Below are 21,278 nucleotides of genomic sequence, written 5' to 3'. Positions count from 1 at the left end.
TCAGAAGTAATTATGTTATTCCTATCAGAAATTCTGATCAACTATGAATGTTTTTTAATACTAGAAAAAAAAATACGGATGCAAAAGCTGGTGTTCTTCAGTTGTTTAAAAGAAGCAAACAAAGTCTAGAATTATGGTACTTTCGTTAGAGAGGGAATGATGAAGTGAATATTTTTCATTGTATAAATATTTTCCCATTACTATAGACAAAGCTAACTTTCCAATGTTTCCAATGGAACTATATTGATGGTGTATATCCCGGGTACTTACGGGACCGCCTGCTGTTACCGTATGCCTCCCACCAACCTGTATGCTCACACAGAGAGGGTCTTCTCAGGGTGCCGTCCGCCAAACAATGTCGGCTGGCGGCCCCCAGGGGTACGGCCTTCTCTGTTGGAGCTCCTACTCTCTGGAACGAACTTCCCCCTGGTTTACGCCAATTGCCTGATCTTCGGACCTTTCGCCGTGAGCTGAAAACGCATTTATTTATTCAAGCAGGACTGGCTTAAAAGTTTTATTAAATTTTTAATTGGGGGTTTTATGTATCTTAGGGTTTTAAATTGTTTTAAATTTCGGCCATTTAAGTTATATGCTTGGTTTTAAGTTTTGTTTTAATGTGTATATTGGGGTTTTTTTACTATTTGGCTGTACACCGCCCTGAGTCCTTCTGGAGAAGGGCAGTATAAAAATCTAATAAAATAAATAAATAAATAAATAAATATGTTGTCAGCACTAGCACATTTTTAAGTCTAGTATATATTTTTGTGAGAGTAACTGTCCTCAACCTGTCATTAAAGGATTGGAAAACAACTCTCATCAATAACCTAGGTTTGCTGGAATGATGGGGGTTGACATTCAACCACACCTAGAGAATGCCAAATTCAGAAAGACTAAGTTGAAGTATCATTTCCAAACAATACTAGCTGCTGTGGGTTAGTCACTTAATTCATTAAGTTTCATTTTATTTCATTTTTCCCCATGCCTGATTTGTCTTCCATAGAAATCAGATGTATTTTGGAAGGGGTTGATTCTTTTTCCACCATGGGAATCTTGTATGAAATGATTCTGAATTAATATTTTAAGCATTATTTTTATTTTAAATAGAAAATTTGACTCCAATTAACTTGGAAATCAATGCAATTTTCACTCTGTTCTTGTTAATTGTTGTCAAAGTACCATATCATCATCCCATCTAAAGTCAAATTATGGCATATTAAATACTTTCATACCAATTGGGTAAGAGGCACTAATCACTTAAACCAGCATTTTCCTCCCTGATGCAGTGGTGGGTTTCAAATTTTTTTACTACCGGTTCTGTGGGTGTGGCTTGATGGGCATGGCTTGGTTTGGTGAGCGTGGCTTGGTGGGTATGGCAGGGGAAGGATACTGTAAAATCTCCATTCCCACCCCACTCCAGGGGAAGGTTACTGCAAAATCCCCATTTCCTCCCAATCAGCTGGGACTTGGGAGGCAGAGAATAGATGGGGGCGGGGCCAGTCAGAATTTTTACTACCGGTTCTCTGAACTACTCACAATTTCCACTATCAGTTCTCCAGAACTGGTCAGAACCTACTGAAACCCACCTCTGCCCTGATGCCTTTCCAGGTGTATTTCAGGGGTAAAATCCAGCAGGTTCTAGCAGGTTCTGGAGAACAGGTAGCAGAAATTTTGAGCAGTTCGGAGAACCGGCAAATACTACCTCTGACTGGTCCCAGAGTGGGGTGGGAATGGAGATTTTGCAATATCCTTCCCCCAGGAGTGGGGAGGGAATTGAGATTTTGCAGTATCCTTCCCCTGCCATGCCCACCAAGCCACGCCCACAGAACCGGTAGTAAAAAAAATTGGATTTCACCACTGGTGTATTTGTGTTGTAACTTCTAGAATTTCTAGATAGCATGGTTGGCTGGGAAATCTGGCTTCAATTGTCTAAACACATCTTGAAATTGGCAGTTTTCTTTGTATGTGTTTTTGTATGTTTTCTGATTTTAATTACTGTGGTAGTATTTCCGCGAAGAAGTTCCCCCCCCCCAAAAAAAAAACCACACACCATGAGTACAAACATATTGAAATAAATAAAGCTGTGCTCTATTTCTTAAAATTAATTTGGACTGCTCTTCTCTGTTCATGGGGAATTATTTCTCTGGTATCACAAATACTTTTCTGCTGATAAGTAGATTTCTATGCAAAACATATTCCCTTTAGATGTAGTCCCTTATGAGTAGCCTGGACCCTTTAAGTATCTGCACTGGAATCTAGTGGCCTCTCACACATCCCTGCTTCAGGTTGTTTTCCTTTTGCATAACTTTAAATGACTTTATTTTGCTTTGTAGCCTAGGCTAGCTACTGCAATATTGCTTCGGGTTTCTGAATAGGAGTGAAGAATAATGGCTGCAGCATTTTGCTCTTTGCAGCATGGAAGCACTTTGTATCAGTGCCCTGAACCTGAATTGACCTGTCTGTGGTGAGTTGTTTGGTTGTCCCAACTAGGATGTTAGAGCAGGGGTCTCCAACCTTGGTCCCTTTAAGACTTGTGGACTTTAACTCCCAGAGTCCCTCAGCTAGCAAAGCTGGCTGAGGAACTCTGGGAGTTGAAGTCCACAAGTCTTAAAGGGATCAAGGTTGGAGACCCCTGTGTTAGAGAACTTAGATTGGGGAAGGTGCGTCTCCATTACTGTGAAATAATCCTTGTTGTGAAATAGTCTACCACTAGAGAGGAGGCTTTCTCTGAGCCTCTTGCCCTTTTGGAAAACATGTTAAAAGGAGATTTTGCAAAAGGGCTTTTTATCTAGTTAAGATATCACCATAGTACTGTGTCCCAAAGGTGCTTTTTCAGGAGGCAACTGGATTTTCTTGTTGTTTTTCCTTTTGAAGACATTTTGCTTCTCATCCAAGAAGCTTCTTCAGCTCTGACAGGTGAAGAAACTTCTTGGATGAGAAGTGAAAGGTCTTCAAAAGAAAAAAACAAAAACAAGAAAGTCCAGTTGCCTCCTGAAAAAGCATCTTTGGGACAACCATGACCTGGATGACTGAGAATCTCTGTAGACCATAGTGCTGTGTATTTTTGATTATGGTATACTATTGTACTATGGAAGTTTCCCCTCATATACCACAAAGAATTGCATGATTGCAGCAGTTTAAACATGTAACAAAATGAAACATCTTCCTTTCTTATGCTCTGAGACGTAATTAGTGGACTATGTTGTTCTCACAAAAAAAAAGAAATATGCAAAACTGATCGGTTTTTAATGGTAATGTCTGTTTCTAAGATAATTCTGGATACTTGTATGTAAATAAATGAGTAGAATTGTAACTTGTGATGTTTATTTAAGGTACAAAATGAGAAGTTCCATGAAGATGAACTCCAACACTAGTCCAAAAGCTCAGAAGACCAAACCTCTGGTCTCAGCGAGAGACCAAGATTAGATACTATAAAAGTCAACCTGGAATTTTGGGAGGGAGGGGAGTCTTTTTTATTCACTTCATATCCAAATTAAGAATCAAGCTGTCCCAGCATCAATGTTACCTTGTAAGCACACAATGCGTATGTATAAGAAGTATTATTTTCTTATTTTGCAATCAGCTTAAAGTGGCTTGTACCTGGAAAAACAGCAACTATATGCAATCAATTGATTGCTAAAGAATTAATATCCCACTAGGATACTTTCCTTTATAAGTAGAGTGGAACATGAAATTTTAAAATCAATCTTGCTGTGCAGCCAACAACCATTTCAGTTAAAAACGTGAGCCTATTCAAGAAAATTTCAACATCCTTTTCATTTAACACATCATGTTAAGGCAAATACGGAATTGCTTTATCCATAACAAGTAAGAAGTTGCAAAATTTATAAATACATAGACTGGTTTGTTCAAGGTCTCTTTGTATCAAATGTTACGGTATTTGCCTCTGAAGAAATAAATGTTAGAGATGGATGATTCATTTATTTTTCATTCAAAAACATACCTCTTGACTTTTTTGGATAAGAGTTTGAAAAATTTAAAACCTTGGTTGAAAGTTTTCTTTAATTCTAGCTGTGTTACTTTTCTTTCCCAATGATTGACTTCGCATGTCAAGTTCTGTGGAGGTCAGGTTGTACCAGCTAGCCAGCATGTGAATTAGAAGCTGTGTTGTGAAGGCATTGTTAAGCATGCTTTAAGAAAATTCATGCCAACAAGAGCAAACCTTTGCACATCAGGCATTCATTCAGAAAGTCAAAAATATGCATAAATAACTTGATATCCATTGGTAGAAACATGAAGAAAAGGGAACACATTAGTACTGCACCTGATTCTCAGTAAGACACTTTAAGAAATATTCAGACAAATTGCACAATGAGCAACGAAAAATATTAGGATGCTGGAAAACAGTCTTGAAAAGGAGTTTGAGAGAATTCCATTTATGAAGAAACTAAAGCAGAGAGCAGTATGAAAGCACGTTTCAAATATCAGAAGAAGCATCACAAAGAAAAAGGCCATGATCTCTTCCTGATCGTCTCATAAGGCAGAAAATGGAATAATAGTCCTAGTTATAGAAAACAAATTTGTATTGAATGCTGGTGGATTTATTTATGAGCTATTCATCAGTGGATCCAATTATCATGGATGTGCTCAAGCATAATCTGGGCATCTAATTTTAAGAACGATTTCAGATTCTGCACTGAGCAAAGGGTTGCAGTTGATACCCTGGATTGCTTCTTCCAACTCCTTGATGCAACGGCAGAAAACATCAGCTTAAGAGACTGGGAGAACAAATCTGCACATAAATGAGGTTATACAATTTCAATGACATCAATAATTTCCTGGTTTAGACAATACAATCCAGTGGAAGGTGAAAAATAAAACACCTTAAAGTTGACTTCATGCTGTATCAAGCATAATTGGTCCATCTCTTCCCCATCATGGTCCTTTAACCTAGGTTTGCTTGCTGAACTGCTCTGGTCGAAGAGATTCCCACCCACCACCCAGGCCTGCAAGAGCCTTCTTATCTTAAACTACCACCATAGTTACTTTTTTTAAATAAAAATGGTAGACTTTAGGACTGATGTTGTGACCCAGGTTCCCGGACTCAGACTCCTGGAGGAGGATGATTCAGAGAGTGAGGAGGAGGAGCTGGCAAGGCCTGCTTCCCCTGGGCCCTCTCCCTCCCTGGCACTGACCCAGGAGGAGGAGGAGGGGCTGGCAAGGCCTGCTTCCCCTGGGCCTTCTTGTTCCCTGGCACCGACCCAGGAGGAGGGCTGGCAAGGCCTGATTCCCCTGGGCCTTCTTCTGATTTGGCAACGCCCCAAGAACAATCTTGGCTCGATGCGAGACTGCGCAGACGTGACCGGAGCGCGCAGCAGAGGAGGCTTTGGGACAGGGTCAGGGAATGATGAGTCACGGAGCGATACCCAAAGGGGATATAAAGCAGGAGGCGGAGCTTCCTGACTTTTTGTGTTGGACAAAGCAGTGAATTTGTGCAGGCAAACTGTTTCATGGATGGAAGAATCTGTTTGTGAGTGACCCGTGCTTTATCTATAATTTTCTGGTTATTTCCAGGGATTTTGGCAGGCGCGTGGGGAGACGTGGCCAGAACATCTCTGTGCCAGAAGGAATCCAGCTAAGTGTAAATAAACTTGAAGGAGGCCTTTGACAGACTTTTTGTTGGGAGTGGTGGGAGGGGGAAACAGAACAACTGAATCACATTCTTCTCTGGGTAGGGTAAAATGAAGACAAGGAAAATCTGTGTTGTTTCCAATCAGGGCTACCAGAAATGTCTTACAGAGTGAACAAGGTTTAATATGTAACAAAGGGGAATTTTCAGACTTGCACAATGACAATGTTGAAGAGTGGGAAACTCATAGGGAATTATTTTCCTCAAGTCATTAGTCCACACCTTGTCTCACTTATGAAATGCAATGCTAGGCAAGTACATTAGTATAAAAGAATTTGAATTCAGTGGAGCTTATTCATGGATAATTATACATAATCTTAATTTATAAATCAAATAATTGAGCCCTTTCTTCTTCTTCCTCTTCATACCCAGTGGATCTATTTTTTGCGAAATACTTCCATCTCTTATTGACAATGGAGCTACCTCTTTATTTTTCATGTTTTGAAAAGTAAGATACAGTAAGGAATTGTTTTTGGAGTCCCACGAGCAGGAAGAAAAAAATACTTGCTCTGCAGTGGTGGGTTTCACATTTTGTTACCGCCTTCTGCACATGCGCCTGGCCTTCTGCACATGTGCTTTGCTCGTGCGTGTGCCTACAGGAAATGGATACGAATAAATGGGGAGAGTAGGTTAAAGTTATGAGGGTGTAGGGGAAGTAACCACAGAGTCAGGTAGTGCATTCCAGGCACTAACCACTCTGTTGCTGAAGTCGTATTTTCTGCAATCGAGTTTGGAGCGGTTTACCTTAAGTTTGTATCTATTGTATGCTCATGTTTTATTGCGGTTGAAGCTGAAGTAGTCGTTGACAGGTAGGACATTGTAGCAGATAATTTTGTGTACTATGCTTAGGTCAGACCAAAGGCGGCATAGTTCTAAATTGTCTAATCCCAAGATTTCAAGCTTGGTGGCATAAGTTATTCTATTGTGAACAGAATCTCCCAAAAATATTTAATTTCCTCCAAAAATTATTGTTTTGGGCTTCACAAGGTCCATGATCATTAGTTTAGTAAAAATAATAATAATAATGTTTAAATCAATAGTTAAAGTCTAAATAGTTTCACCATACATCCAGAGAAGGACAGAATTGAAGTTAGGGAGAGGAGAAATGAGAGGTCTCTATCTACATACTTTTAGTAAAAAAAAATGTTTTTTACATTTTTCTTTCTTTTTCACTCACTCTTAGCCCTAGGAAGGAAGTAATAGAAAACCGCTTCTGAAAAATGTTGATAAGAAAACTGCAGGGGGCAGTTATCATAAGTAAAAAATGACTTGAAGGAACAACTTTCAAGCATGAGTACTACTATGCTTTTTTTCCTATACTTTGACCTTTTTTTGTGTGCCTTCATATCCATCTTGTCTCCTGCTTGCTGCCTGGACTAGTTTTCTTGGCAAGATTTCAGAAATGGTTTGTCCTGTGGCTGAGAGACCGAAACTGGCCCAAGGTCACCCAAGGGCTGAGAGAAAGGGACTGGCCCAAGGTCATTGGTTTTGTGCCTAAGGCAAGTCTACAATTCACAACCATCTGGTTTCTTGCCCAATGCCTTCATAACTATGCTAAATGGCACTCCCATACTTAAACTAAGTAATATATTTTAAGATGTCATTATTACATGTATTTGCAGTTTACCCATATACTATTGTGGTGCAAAAATACATACTTGGTTTGGGAAAAGCAGCAGAAAACATTTTTTTTCCAAACAAGCCACATCAGAAATTAGAGGAAATATTGATTGGGAACTTATCATCATCATCTTGGATACAAGGGAATTCTTACCCTTTATGAATATTTTTGAAAGACAAATTTGATTTTGCTCAGTTTATTTTCCCAATCTTAACTTCATTCTGTCCTATTTCCATATCAATTAGGGGAGTCGTTAATAATTCATGTGAAGAATTCTCTTAATTAAGCTATTTTTATTCCACTACGTTCCTAATATAATAATTCAAGCTTCCCCAAATCTGATAATTTATTTGGATTCAGTTGTTCTAGATCAATCTAAATCAAGAATGTGGGGCTTCCCCTCCCCCAATTATTACACCCCATGCATAATTTCCATCCCATATATTTAAAATGCAGAGGCTATGCAAATAACTGGCTGGTGTTCTTAGTACGAGATGAAATTGCATCCATTCCAGGAATGGTTTATAATCCTTCTCACTTATTGGGAAATTGGAACTGTAAAAACTAGCAGTCTCTGGGTACTTACTGTGGTGACCTTTAATGTCAGACACCTTCTAAGGAAGAAAGAGAATGGAGATCGAGCAAGGTCATGACAGTAGCAATTCACTTTAAATTAAAGATTGATATCTCAAATCTTCCATTTTACTTCATACGGCTAACCATAGCAGCCGGTTAGCAAGGACAGAAATACCCCAAGATCTGCCTTGCTTCTTAGAATAATTTTCCTTAATTATTCACTTTCCCAGAAGGTCAAGCCCTAAACCAATAGGAAAGTGGATGTTAGCCAGACTATGCTTGAAATACCAGAATGCTCAAAGGGTTGTTGGTCAGGGTAGTTGACACTGGTCCAACTGCCGGAGCATAATTAAGCAGAGATTACATTTGATGTTGCTGTTCTTCCCTGTTTAATTGGTTGTCGTGGGTAGTAATATTTGCATTTGATTACATGCTTTTTCTTCCTTCCATATGACTCTCCCAAATGTTGCAATGCCAGGATACTGTCCAGCCCATAGTTAGATACCCAAGAGTCCACTGATCTACTTAGAAAACATTTAATGGATTCATGGAAGATCCTCACGGCCCAAAAAAAGAGCTTTTTTTCTCCTGCTATTTTGACAATATCACAGATGCAGCATGCCTTGTGACAGTGCCATTAAGACCCTAATGTACTGTAAGATTATTAAATAAATGTTAACAAAATACAACTGTTAAATTACCAATAGAGTAATTTACAAATGAACAGAAGGAAAGTAATGGGGGAAAATATTTCTGTGGGTGTCTTCCAAATGACACAAATTGCAATGAAGTTGATTACAACATTAAACTAAGTATTACTGAGAATATTATCTAGGTCTGATAGTTACTTCCTTAGATTAAATGAGCAGCCATAATGAGTTATTCTGTAGGGACAAAAATCTACATCAGACTGCAGAGTATTTTTGTGGGTGTGCATATGAAGGACAGAGAAAGAGCATGGAAGAACTCTGATTCATTGGTTTTTAAATGTATTTTCTCACCCTTCTTTGGAAGGACTTTGATACATTATTTTAGCCATAATAAGATGTAGAGAGCAGGGTTCTGATCTATGGAGATCTAGATTCTGATCTATGGAGATCGCCGTATGGGTTTCACTTACCTTTACTATTGGTTCGTCCCACACACACCTGTCCACACACTTCTGTGCATGCGATTTGCTTGCTCGCGTGCCTTCCGAGCATATGCCCAGCCTCGAAAACGTGCTTAAATAGCACGACTTGGAGCCTGGGCAGGTGGGCTTGCCGCTGCTGCTGAACCGGTGCAAACTGGCTGAATACCATCTCTGGAGACGAGGCTCAGATTAGTTTGTATCAGAAGTCACAAAGTTTGAATGTCTCCTTAGTTATAAGCTAATTGTTACCTTCCTATCATTAACTGTTAAATTGAGGGATGGGATAATCTATAGCTGAAAAAGAGCTGGAGCTATAAAGAGATGGAGGAGGGAAAAGATGTTGGGTTTTGTTTTTTTTTGCTTTGGAATTACATGCAATACATTACAGTTTAGTATCTACAAAAGTTTGTTCTTCTCTATGTACCAATAACAGGGACAGGCCTTCTTTGTTGTAGAACCTGCCCTCTGGAACAGCAAGCATCCTTTCAGATATTTGTGTGGCCCCCATCTTATCCCATCTTTAAAAAGAGCACTAAAGTATCCAAACTAGGAAAGAGAAATGGAAAAAAACCCCACCATATTAACCCAGCTCTGCATATTTGGGAATGGATACAGCGTTCTTCCCTTGCTCATTCTTGCACTAACTGAAGAATTTAAATTTAAATTTTGAACAATTTCACCATCTGGCACATTTGTAACGTATAAAATTTTGAGCCACATGGAAAAAGAATTCACTATGTGGCTTCTTCCCACATCGTTTCTTTCTGAGAAACAAAATACACTGAGGTGCAGAAAAACCGTTGAATGGCTTCCTCTTATGTACAATAAACCAATCTCCTAACGGTAATAATTTCCTTGGCGGTAGGGCCCCTAATACTGCAGCCTCTGCATTGTATAGTAAGATGCAATAAGTCTAATGTCTCTTTTTGGTGCAGAAAACCCCTCCAGCAAACAAGGAACAGTGTCTCTGGACAATTGTATATCTCAACTGTATCTGGAGAAGATTGGCCCATAAATCATTTCTCCACTGTTTACAGTATTATTGGCATTGTGGAATACTATGAACTTCATCCTTTTGGGATCCTGCAGAGTTGATGTAGCATAGTTTTTTTAAGCCCTTTTTGAGTAACAAGTAACATGTATCAGATGCGATTATTGAAGGACCATGAAACAACTGCTGTAGGTTCATAGACCTAAAGTTTTTAATTATAAATCAATATTAGTAGGCAACATGGAACTTTGTAAATGTGACATTATTGATGGAAAGGATTCTTTTATCCTCCCACAACCAAAGTGATCTGAAAAAGGCTAGCTTAGAATGATTTGTTGAAGATATTTTTGAAGCCAGATGGTAGGCATTTTCAAATGCTACATTACGCATTTTCTCAATTTAGCTCTCCCACTGGATTTAGCGACATAATTTTTTTTAAAAAAAAAATCTTACTATCATTAATAAAAAATTATTTGAAAACTATTAATATTATCAAAATATAAAATATATTATTAAAATATGGAATACGTATATCCTTAGCAAATTCTGGTGACCGAAGATCAGCACATTTTGAAATTTCATTTATTTCTTTACTGTATTGTATGTCTGCACTTCTTGTTTTTACACACCATAATTACAATACAATAGTGATGCTAACTAGCTAGATGATAGATAGATAGCTAGATAATAGAGAGAGAGATAGATAGATGATAGACAGACAGACAGAAAGACAGACAGACAGATGCTGTGCCTTCTAAACCACAAGTTTCTGTTTCTTTAAAAAAATGATCCAACACTTGTAATCCAAATTTAATCCAGCACTTGGCACACCTTTTCACAGACTATCTGTGATAGTCTTTCACAGATAATAATAGAACAGTTACTATGCATTATGGCATATACATGTTAGCTCGGTTAAACAATTTTTCTGTCTATACTTTTTAAATCTTTTTTTGATTATGACATACAAGTATGAAGAGTAGATAGTCATAATACTAAATTGTTATTTTCAATACCTAAGAAATTCCAATCAGACTATGCTATTGTTCTGTCCCCCCTACCTCAGTCCGGGAGGCACGAGCGATGACTTAATTAGCCAGCAATTCAGTCCACGGCAGCTATCAGCTCTGGCAGCAAACTAGCAAACGTCTGCCAAGTTTCTTTTCTTGTTATCTTTTCTTGTTATCTTTTCTGATTGCCGGCGAGTCAATCAGAAAACCAGGAACAAACAGTACTTCAGCTCAAAGTGTCTAAGCAGTTGATTTGTTTGCCACAGAGTAGTATAGCAGCCGCTGCTGCTTTTATACTCTGTGAGGTGTGGCTCTGTGACTCAGCACTTCCTAGGCCTGCCCCACCGGTGCTTCTGTTGTTCCCGCCTCTCCTGTCTACGAAATCTAGGGTCCAACCAGGACTGATTGTCCTCAGCTGGGTATGGGAGCATTGCCTGGGCAGGGGGAGATATAGGAGACAGAGGCCTCGTTATTTCTTCCACCTGGCCTGCCTCTGGCTCCTGGAACTGAGCCAGAGAGGCTGGCCCTGCAGAAGGGAGCCCTGACGGCCCTTCCCCCTCACTCTCTGAGTCATTCTCTGGCAGGGGGCCAGGCCCGGGGGTGGGGGTGGGCTGGAGCCACAACAGCTATTGTGAAAGAAGTAGAGCCTACAGTTGTGACTACTGAAGAGATGATGAGTTTGAAGGACTTAAGTAATTTAATTAATTAATTACTTTAATTAATTTAATTAAAGAACTACTTTGGTCTACCCTAGTGCTTAAGATATCGGGCTAGAAAGCAGGGATTGTGAGTTCAAGTTCTGCCTTAGCCATGAAGGCCAGCTGGGTGAGTTTGGGTCAATCATTCTCTCTCAACCCATCCCATCCCACGGGGTTTTTGTTGTGGAAAAATAGGAGGTAGAAGATGTGTTGGACATGTTCACTGCCTTGACTTATTTGTAAAAACAATAAAGGCAGGATACAATAAACAAACAAATTCAACTCTTGAGTCAAATGGGAGATGCATTAGAAGTCTTTACCCACAATTTACAGCAGGGCTGTCATACTCATGGCCCGCAGGCTGGATGTGTCATGCACTGGCCATTCCTGGTTTAGCGAAGGGGAAAAAAGTTGTGATATGTCAAGTGATAATGCTGTGAGGACATGAGTTTGACACCCCTGACCTACAGGCTGTCAATGAGAAAAAAACAAGCTTAAATTCAACTGAAACAAAAAGCATTGGCTATTTAGATGTTTTCTGAATCTGATATTCTATCAGCTTTTTCTCTAAGGCAGCTCACAATTAGGGAGTTTCATGGGTCCCCCCCCCCACCCTTATGGGTCCTGCTGGATAAGCAGAGTTGTTTTCCAACCTTGGTTAGTTCACCAGATGGTTTTCCAGAATCTTTAAAAAAACTTGACTAGTTTGGCTGGCTGGTGACCAAGTCTGCTGCAATGTTGTTGATGCCATATGTATAATTGTTAATATAATGTGATAATATTGCTAAATTCTACCATACTTGTATGTGTTTTATTCTTTACGTTGATTTTGTTACTGTTATTTTTTGGGGATTACTGAGAATCCTTAAACATTTCATAAATAAATATGCAGGACAGACTGTGGTTAGAATAAATGGATAATAATAGCTTAATAGCTTTTGGAGAGGGGAAAAAAAGTTGCTTGGGCCAGGAACATCTATGGAATACAGAGACAAGATCAAGTTATCCCATGCTTGGCTGATATTAAAAAATCAATTTTCCATAAGCAATTATTTAAGGGTTCATTCTTATGCTTGCCTAGACAATGATTCTCTAGATTGATGGGAACTCGAAACACTTATGCACTCAATCATGCATAGACGTATGCCTAAATACTTTTACTTGATGGGCAAAGTTTTTGCATGTTGCAGCATGATCTGGTTTTCTCTATGACTTTTAAAAAATATCTGCTCCATGGGAGGCAGCAAAATTGTATCGCTGCTGTACATGAATATCTCAGATCTTGCATTGAAGGCATAATGGAAATATGCAGTTTTTATGCTTCTACATCATATCAATGAAAAGAAACTACCGAAAAGAAGAGATAAAATAAAGATATCCCTCTCTATTATAAAGCATGTTCCTTGTCAGCCACTTGTTCTGCAACTTTCTACAACAAAGATAATCTTCCTTGACCTTAAAAAAATGTCAAGATATCATTGATGCTTAGTAGCAATTTTTAGACTCTATTATATATAAACTATTGGTTCTCTGTCCATTATATATTACTTTGCAGTATTTCAATTCACAAAGTATGTTTTAAGTGTAGCAGATTCATTTCCTTATTCAGTATATAGACCAATGCAATGAATTGCTACTGAAAAACGAAAACCGCAGGAGAACAACCCAGTGGTGGGATTCAAATAATTTAACAATCAGTTCTCTGCCCTAATGACGTGCTGGATGGGTGTGGCCATGGTGGATGTGGCCAGTGAGTGTGACAGTTAGCACACGGCTCCTGCACCCCCCTGGGAGGAAAATGGGCTGTGGGGAGGATGTGCCACCACCGCCCCCGCACCCCATTTTGGCCCTAGTAGGCTTTTCTGAAGCCTTCTGGGAGCAAAAACAGGCTGCAGGGAGGGGTGCACTCCCCCACATTTTGGGCCTAGTAGGCCTCTCTGCAGCCTCTTGGGGGCAAAAATAAGGTGCGTGGGGACTCCTGGAAGGGGCAGGATGGGGAGGGGCGGGGTGGGGCCGCCAAGCAATTTAACCTCCGCTTTGCCCCAACTGGCCCGAACCGCTGAATCCCACAACTGGAACAATCTTTCATATATTATTCTTCTAATGACATAAGCTAACCAGGAATTAATGTTGTCCAACAAATTATTTTATTCAAAAATAATGAAATAATGCTGAAATAAAGTATACATTAAAGCATAAAGTCTTAAAAACATGTGTCCTTCCTCTGGTTTTAGGGCCTAGATATCTGTTTTGTCTTGCACTGAATTAAGGAGTTAATAAGGGTGCATATTTTATTGCTTTATTGTCTTTCTATGCATGTTTTTGTTTTTAAACTTTTTAGTTACCCAGAATTAGACAATTAAGATGGGTACTCCTGCAGTATAACCTTGAAGAATGAACGAACGAATGCATGGCATGTATGAAGCCAGCAGTGTGTGATATCCTACTCACTTCTAACATAAAAACAGCCTATGTGGAAGAGTTTTGTTTGTAATTGCCTTAAGGTAAGGTGACCTTTACCTTAAGGGATGTGGTGGCTCAGTGGCTAAGATGCTGAGCTTGTTGATCGAAAGGTTGGCAGTTCAGCGATTTGAATCCCTAGTGCTGCGTAACAGGGTGAACTCCCGTTACTTGTCCCAGCTTCTGCCAACCTAGCAATTTGAAAGCACATAAAAAATGCAAGTAGAAAAAATAGGGACCACCTTTGGTGGGAAGGTAACAGCGTTCCGTGCGCCTTTGGCATTTAGTCTTGCCAGCCACATGACCATGGAGATGTCTTCAGACAGCGCTAGCTCTTCGGCTTTGAAACGGAGATGAGCACCGCCCCCTAGAGCCAGGAACAACTAGCACATTTGTGCAAGGGAAACCTTTACCTTACCTTTTAATTTAATCCTTACCTTCTTTCACCTGCTAGAGGAAGAAATGTAATTCAGAAACTGGGTCTATTTAACAAGCAGTGTTTTAAAAACTCTGCAAAATTCAGGGATTTATTCAACAACTAAAAAAAAAAAAGATTTAAAAATCAGGACAAGGAAAAAACCCAGAATTGCTTATGGCGAGTAATCAGATATTTGCCAAATTCAGTCAGCTCTTCAGATGTTTGTTTTTAAATGAATTCCCCAGCCTTTGAGACTCAGGGATATTTTTTTTGCACATTTCAAAGTTGAATGTTGTGAGCATTTCCCTTAGCTGTGGGTGAAATGAAAGTGTGCTACCAAGATGACATTATCTGATAGTCAGTTCAGATATGTTTCTTTTTGCCTCATGTATTGCAATAATACAACAGGATGATCTTATGAAAGGAAATATCAATATTTCATAATTTCAGAAATTCCCCAGAAGTATTCAAAATAAAACACTTTGCCAACCAACAACAAATCATATCCTTGCAGATTTGAAAAGCAATTGCCAGAAGGAAATGCTGAACAAACACCAATCCAGGAATGAGATCAGAATCTGGATGTTAAATTAGATGCAGTTTCAAGCGGTGGGTGCTACTGAGTACTCCTTAAAATAAAAGGCTAATGAAAGATCATAGGAACAATTCAAATGAGGGTGATGATAAAATAAGATTTTGGCTTTATGCCTTCCCTGGCATGTGTACCAGAGAAGATTTCAGTTTGACACGAATGCTATCAATGTTGGGCCTCCTCATGAGTCAGATAGACATCTGGCAAGTTTTTTCCCCAAAAACAGGTGACCATTCCTACAAAGATTTAACAAGAATCTAAAAGAGTTTATTTCTGTCTCTTCCATTTCTCTGAAACCAAGCAGAGCTGTACTACATTTGCAAATTTCATCCCATTCTGCTGATTTCTGATATTTCAGGGTTTCCTTTAATTAATGAAAGTTTGAAGTTTGGATTTTCTTAAACTCAGGGTGCTGTGGTTCCTACAGCAGTCAAAATGTATAAGATGGCAGATGCAGCAGTGACCTCTGTTGCATATGGTGATGTTGTGTGAGACTAAAAAGAGGGCAGCGCTTTAGTTGTAGCACCACAATTGCCACCCTGCAGCCTTTGACATATACAAAAATAAACAACCACAGCTCGTTGGATGACAGCTACAGCAAATTGTGATTTAATTGCCAAATTAAGGATTGAACTAAAATGTGTGTATGTGTGTTTGCTTAGGCAAATGATCAGCCAGGTACAAAACGGCAGGGTTCAAAGACTACATTATATTCAACAAAATCAGTTAGTGAGATAATATACAACCTAATCAGTAGTGGTATTCACTTACCTTCGCTACTGGTTCGGAACTGTGAGCATGTGCTCGCCACTTCTGCGCATGTGCAGAGCTTCCGTGATGATGTCCAGGTGGGTGGGTGGAGCCTCCCGCCGCCGCTACAGGTTCACCCAAACTGGGTAGAACCAATAGAATTCCATCACTGAACCTTATGTTCTAGGGCTGATGCAGACACCTCCCCCCCAAAGTTCATCAAATAACTTCTCAACATTGTTATCTAACTGTAATCCTAATATGACAAAAGTTGGTAACTATTAAATGGCTGGATAGCTTTAATTCCATTTAAATTTTAAATGAAAATTAAATCAAATTTAATTTTAGTTGTCTCCGCTATTTTTGGTGAACAAACAACAGTAGAGTAACAAAGTCTGATTTTTTTCCTTATTAACTTGTATAGCAACTAAAATTACTTTACTATTGAATAGCAGCCATAAACAAAAGACACCTGGAAGCTAAAGACAACATAATTTTGTAAACAGTGGCTTCTTGTTAATCAGTCTTTTCAGCCCACCAGCTTCAAATATCTCTCTCCCAGTCTCCCAATCAACTTTTGTAATTAAGAGTGAATCCTTCTCCTGATTTTAGTTATTGGTGTGAGCAACCTAGTGTTGCATTTGAAACCTTGCTTAATTTGTCCCAAGCAACTATGGAGGATCATTAAAATTCTCCACTGTTGCATTAGCTTCTGGTTTCTATATATGCACCACTGCCGCCATCTGGAAATTAGCAGAACTAAGCAAATATTTGCAATGCTCTCTCCCTCTAGTGGCTAATTCCTTCTAACTCTTTTAATCCAAGCGGTAGTATTTTGAGATTGTGAAGCAAACGATCATAAAAACTTTCTATTTATCCACAGGGAAATAAGATGCTCTGTCTAATTGCAATAAATGTATTTTTTTCTATTTGCTGCTTCGCCTTCACGTTAGAATGAAAGCATTGAACTGATTCAGGTCTAAAATTGGAAAATTATTCTTCAGGTAATAATACAAACACAAAGTAGCATTTATTGTTTCCCTCCTTGCTCGTGTCACCCCCCACCCCAATTGAGTCAAAAATTACAATAAGAATCTGTTTCGTATCACTGGGTTGGAAAATAAAACTAGGAAAAATTTCACTGCAAAAAGATTAAAATAAACCACCGGATTAATTTGTTTATGGCATTCCTAGAGGCCAAGTTAATAAGCGGCCATAACATGTATTTCAGATGACAAGAAGCCACTTGGTGGTGGTGGCTGTTCGTGGCTTTGACAGGTGCTGTGACCGTCTATGCAGAGTTCTCTTCATCCTTAAATCTGAGCCACCCACCAGCCCATTTTCTCAATTCATCATACATCTCTCTCGTGCTCTTCCTGAAACTGTTTCATTTCGTTTTGCTGCTTCAAGTCAGAGATCAAGTGCATTGTTGCCAGATAAAAGGCTGATAATGTCAAAGGATGGAAGAAGAAAATTTCCGGATACCGGCAGCAACTGTTAGATCTTATAGCCATTAGCCTCCCCTGCAATCTTCTCACCATACACATTCTTGTTCTTTTACAGGTGAAGACTTGCATTCTTCAGCTGCATATTTTTGTTCTCATCTCTTTGAGTCTAATTATTTTGTCCTTCAGGATTTTTTTCTTTGTTATACCCAGTTAAAAAAAAATAAACATCATACAACTATCGTAAAACCATGTTGAGAAATTTACTAAAATATAATCTACTTTACTAAAATAAGCTTTCTACTGAATATAAATTCTGTATCCCTAAAATATAGCAGTTGCCTACGTTTATTGCTGCTGGACGCCCAGGCACAGTGGCACAACTAAGTCTTCAGACTCTTCCTAAATTTCAGAAGGGTACGTTCCAGTGGTGGGTTTCTACCAGTTCACCCCAGTTCGGGCAAACTGGTAGCAGCAGTGGTGGGAGGCTCTGCCCCCCCCGGATGTCATCAGAAGGTTCTGCGCATGCACAGAAGCGCTGTGCATGCTCACAAATCCAAACAAGTTGTGAAGGTAAGTGTTGTGACCCAGGCCCAAGTAGGTAGTAATAGTCCGTAAAAAAACAAACAAACTTTATTTGAACAGCTGGGAATTACTTCATTCCCAGCCTCATTCAATTCAAAGTAAAACAAATGCCTCCCAACACAAATTCCTCAGTTATCTCGCAAAACTTGACCCAATTAGGCAAACTGCCAAAGGCCCTTCCTGGCAAACATCCAGAAGCCACAAAAACAAAGATGTAGACGAAGCAGAAACGAAGCAGAAGATGAAGCAGAAGACGCAGCTACAATGTTGTTTTCCGGCAAAGGCCAAACACTGGTGCTGGTCTGTTTTAAGCCTTATAGGAGAGACCAATCATCTCTTGGCCCTACTCCCGAGTTGTCCTCTTTGCTTGGCTGCTCTTGCCTTCTGGCAGCTCTTCTCATGCATGCATTAGGAACAGGCTCCACCTGTTCTTCTGCCTCATTATTATCAGGCTCTGGAGGCTCTGGAGTTCGCACCTCACTTCCCAATGGCCCTGGCCTCACCTCAGCCTCATCACTGTCTGACTCCATTGCCAGTTCCACAGGCTGCTGACGGACCACAACAGTAAGTGAAACCCACTACTGGTAAGTTCTAATATAAATTATGGGGGAAATTATGTCCTGAAGATGGGCACCACAGCAGAAAAGGCTTTTTCTGGTGCTGTCCTGCCTTCTTTCTCAACAATCTTCTCAAAAGGAAAGCTTAGATACTGAATGAAATTGTCCTGCATAGTTGGATCTAAGTTATGGCTTATTGAGAAGGGGGGCAAACTAATGGCCACTTAACTCACTGCCAAAACTTTGACTTTGATCTTAATCTTTGATCACTAGACTAGTCAGTGACTGAAGCAACACTTTCCTTCAGTATTTTGAAACAGGCAGTATTTTCTTCCTCATGTAGCATCAATTGTGCATATTAATATAATAAAAATTTACAATAATAATGAGCTCCAATCTGTTATGTTGTAAAGGGAATCATGTACTCACCTGTTAATTTGGACCTTAACGGCAAACCTGATCTTTCAAACACTCTAACTCTTAAGGAATGCAATTCATAGGAGCAATCTCATTGATTTTTTAACACTAAGCTGTTTGCAGAGCTGAACTTGATATGTTTGAAACCATTTACAGACCCTGATCAATGATATAGTCTTAATTACGAGTCTTGCTATTGAACTGAAATAGGTCAATGTAAATGGAATGCAATTACTTCAAAGTGCTGTAGCTAGATTACTTATTCAGATGAAATACAGCTTTACTGACTATTTGAGATTTCATTCATAACTTGGATTTTGGTAATATTTACATTTCTTTTCAAATGTTAATGAATGTTTCCCCCCCGCCCTACCACCACCATGTTGTCATTCTTTGAATCCCTCTTTTATTTAATTGACCGTCAAGGAGTTCAACAGATCCAAAAAAAATTATAGTTTTACTTCAGCACAGTTATCACTTTTAGCCCATACATATTGTTCCAACTTAGTAGTGACTAAGTCACTTAGTAGTCACTTAGTAGTGACCGTATAGAGAGGAATTCTTTAGGTTGAAGAATCTTGCTTGGTTTTGGCACTTGAGGGTTGAGGGAAGAAAACAACCACAATATCAATGTCAAGATACAGCTTAGTGTATACAGCTTAGTAGTGGCCAAAATTGTGGAAACCTTTTGGGAAAAGTGTATTTTCTAAAACTAGATAATAACACCACTATTTTAGGGAATAGTACCATAAAATTATATATCAATGGAAAGGTAATTTAATCAAGAACATAATGCAATAACTTGTATGAAGGATTTGCTATTAGAATAGCAGTTACAGTATAAAGAAGATAAATGAAACACGTAGACAAAACAAGATACACAAAAATTATCACCTTATAAAAAACGAGATATACAAAAATTATCACATCAGTTAATACTTAGTTGGGTAATCTTTAGCATGAATTACGGCCTTACAAAATCTTCCCATAGAGTGAACCAAGTCTTTTAGTTCTGCAGCTGTTATAATGTGAAACTAAGATTGAATGATTGCTTCTATTAACTGGGTTTTATTGCTGGGTCACTTCTGACTAACAAGTTTCTTTAGTCGGCTCCATAGATTTTCAATTGGGTTAAAGTCTGGGCTATTCCCAGGCCATTCCAGCAGTGGAATATGATTATCCTGAAACTCCCCAAAAAAGTGGTATTATTAGCCATCAAACCTGAAAAATACACTTTTCCCAAAAGGTTTCCACAATTTTGACCTCTACGTATGTTCTTCATACAACTTTTGAGTGTCAAGTGAAAGGGAACAAAATACAGAGTAAGTATGCATGTATATATACAGAAGGAACAAGACATTACTTTTGAAAATATTCCACACTGCATTATCAGTCCTCTAGCATAACAATAGAATGCTTTTAAAAAAATGGAAAGAAAAGAAAGGAAAATAAATTGCAGGACATAAACCTCAGGTGTCAACTTGTCAACATGTTATATTGAAAGTAGTTATTAAAATCATTATGCCATCAAGTAATGAAGTTTAAATATTCCAAAGATAGCAACCTGATTTAATTGCTCACTACTTGTCAGGCAAGGGGAGGGGGGAGGGGGGAGAAGGAGAGAAAGATGAGGAGAGAAGGAGAAAGCTTTATGTCTGGAAAAGCTCCCTGTCTCTATTCCCTCATCTCAATACACAAATCTTTTACAGCTGGACCTTCAGACCTGCCACATTTTCTATTGTGGGAAAATAGGAGGGGGGATTGTATAGAGTGTGGGTGATAGATACTGTGTTTCCCCAAAAAATAAGACCCTGTCTTATATTTTTTTGAACCCTTAAATAAGCGCTTGGCCTTATTGCCATGCACTCAAAAGCCCAATTGGGCTTATTATCAGGGGATGGCTTATTTTGGGGGAAACAGGGTAGTCATAATAAGATTATTTTCTCTGAGAGTCAAGGCCACCTTGCCCTGCAGCTGCAATGAGGTGACTGGAAGGCATCTCCAGTTTTGGATGGTGATTGGATCATGTGATGGACATGTGGGTGCTGGGCAGGGACTTGAACTTTCTTTTGGGTGGGGAAAACCTGGAAACTTTCAGATTCGAGTTTTCCCAGATGTGCCAATATCTCTAATAAAATGGAACTTAGAGGAACTTCAAGCCTCGGAGTCTTCTTTCATTGGGGGTGTTACTTGGAACCCTGACAATCACATAGATAGAGATTTCTGAAAGCTTTTGACATGCAAATGTCAACTGACATGCCTCTGTGATTTGAATAATGTCATTAGTGGTATGTTCACTTTGGAAAAGTAAGATGTATGAATACAATTGTCTGTGTTCCAAATGTAGGAAATGGGAAATGAATTTGTAGTCCTCTATAT

General features: G+C 39.1%; 1 protein-coding gene across 1 annotated transcript in view; it reads left to right on the top strand.

The window, feature by feature from the left end:
• Positions 1–21,278, top strand: part of ZNF804A (zinc finger protein 804A) — a 297,820-nt gene that overhangs the window by 161,959 nt on the left and 114,583 nt on the right. The gene's annotated exons all lie outside the window — the stretch shown is intronic.

The sequence above is a fragment of the Ahaetulla prasina genome, chromosome 1 (assembly GCF_028640845.1).
Source record: "Ahaetulla prasina isolate Xishuangbanna chromosome 1, ASM2864084v1, whole genome shotgun sequence".
In the NCBI taxonomy this organism is placed as follows: domain Eukaryota; kingdom Metazoa; phylum Chordata; class Lepidosauria; order Squamata; family Colubridae; genus Ahaetulla; species Ahaetulla prasina.
The sequence above is the reverse complement of the archived record's forward strand: the minus strand, read 5'-3'. Positions and strand labels throughout refer to the sequence as shown.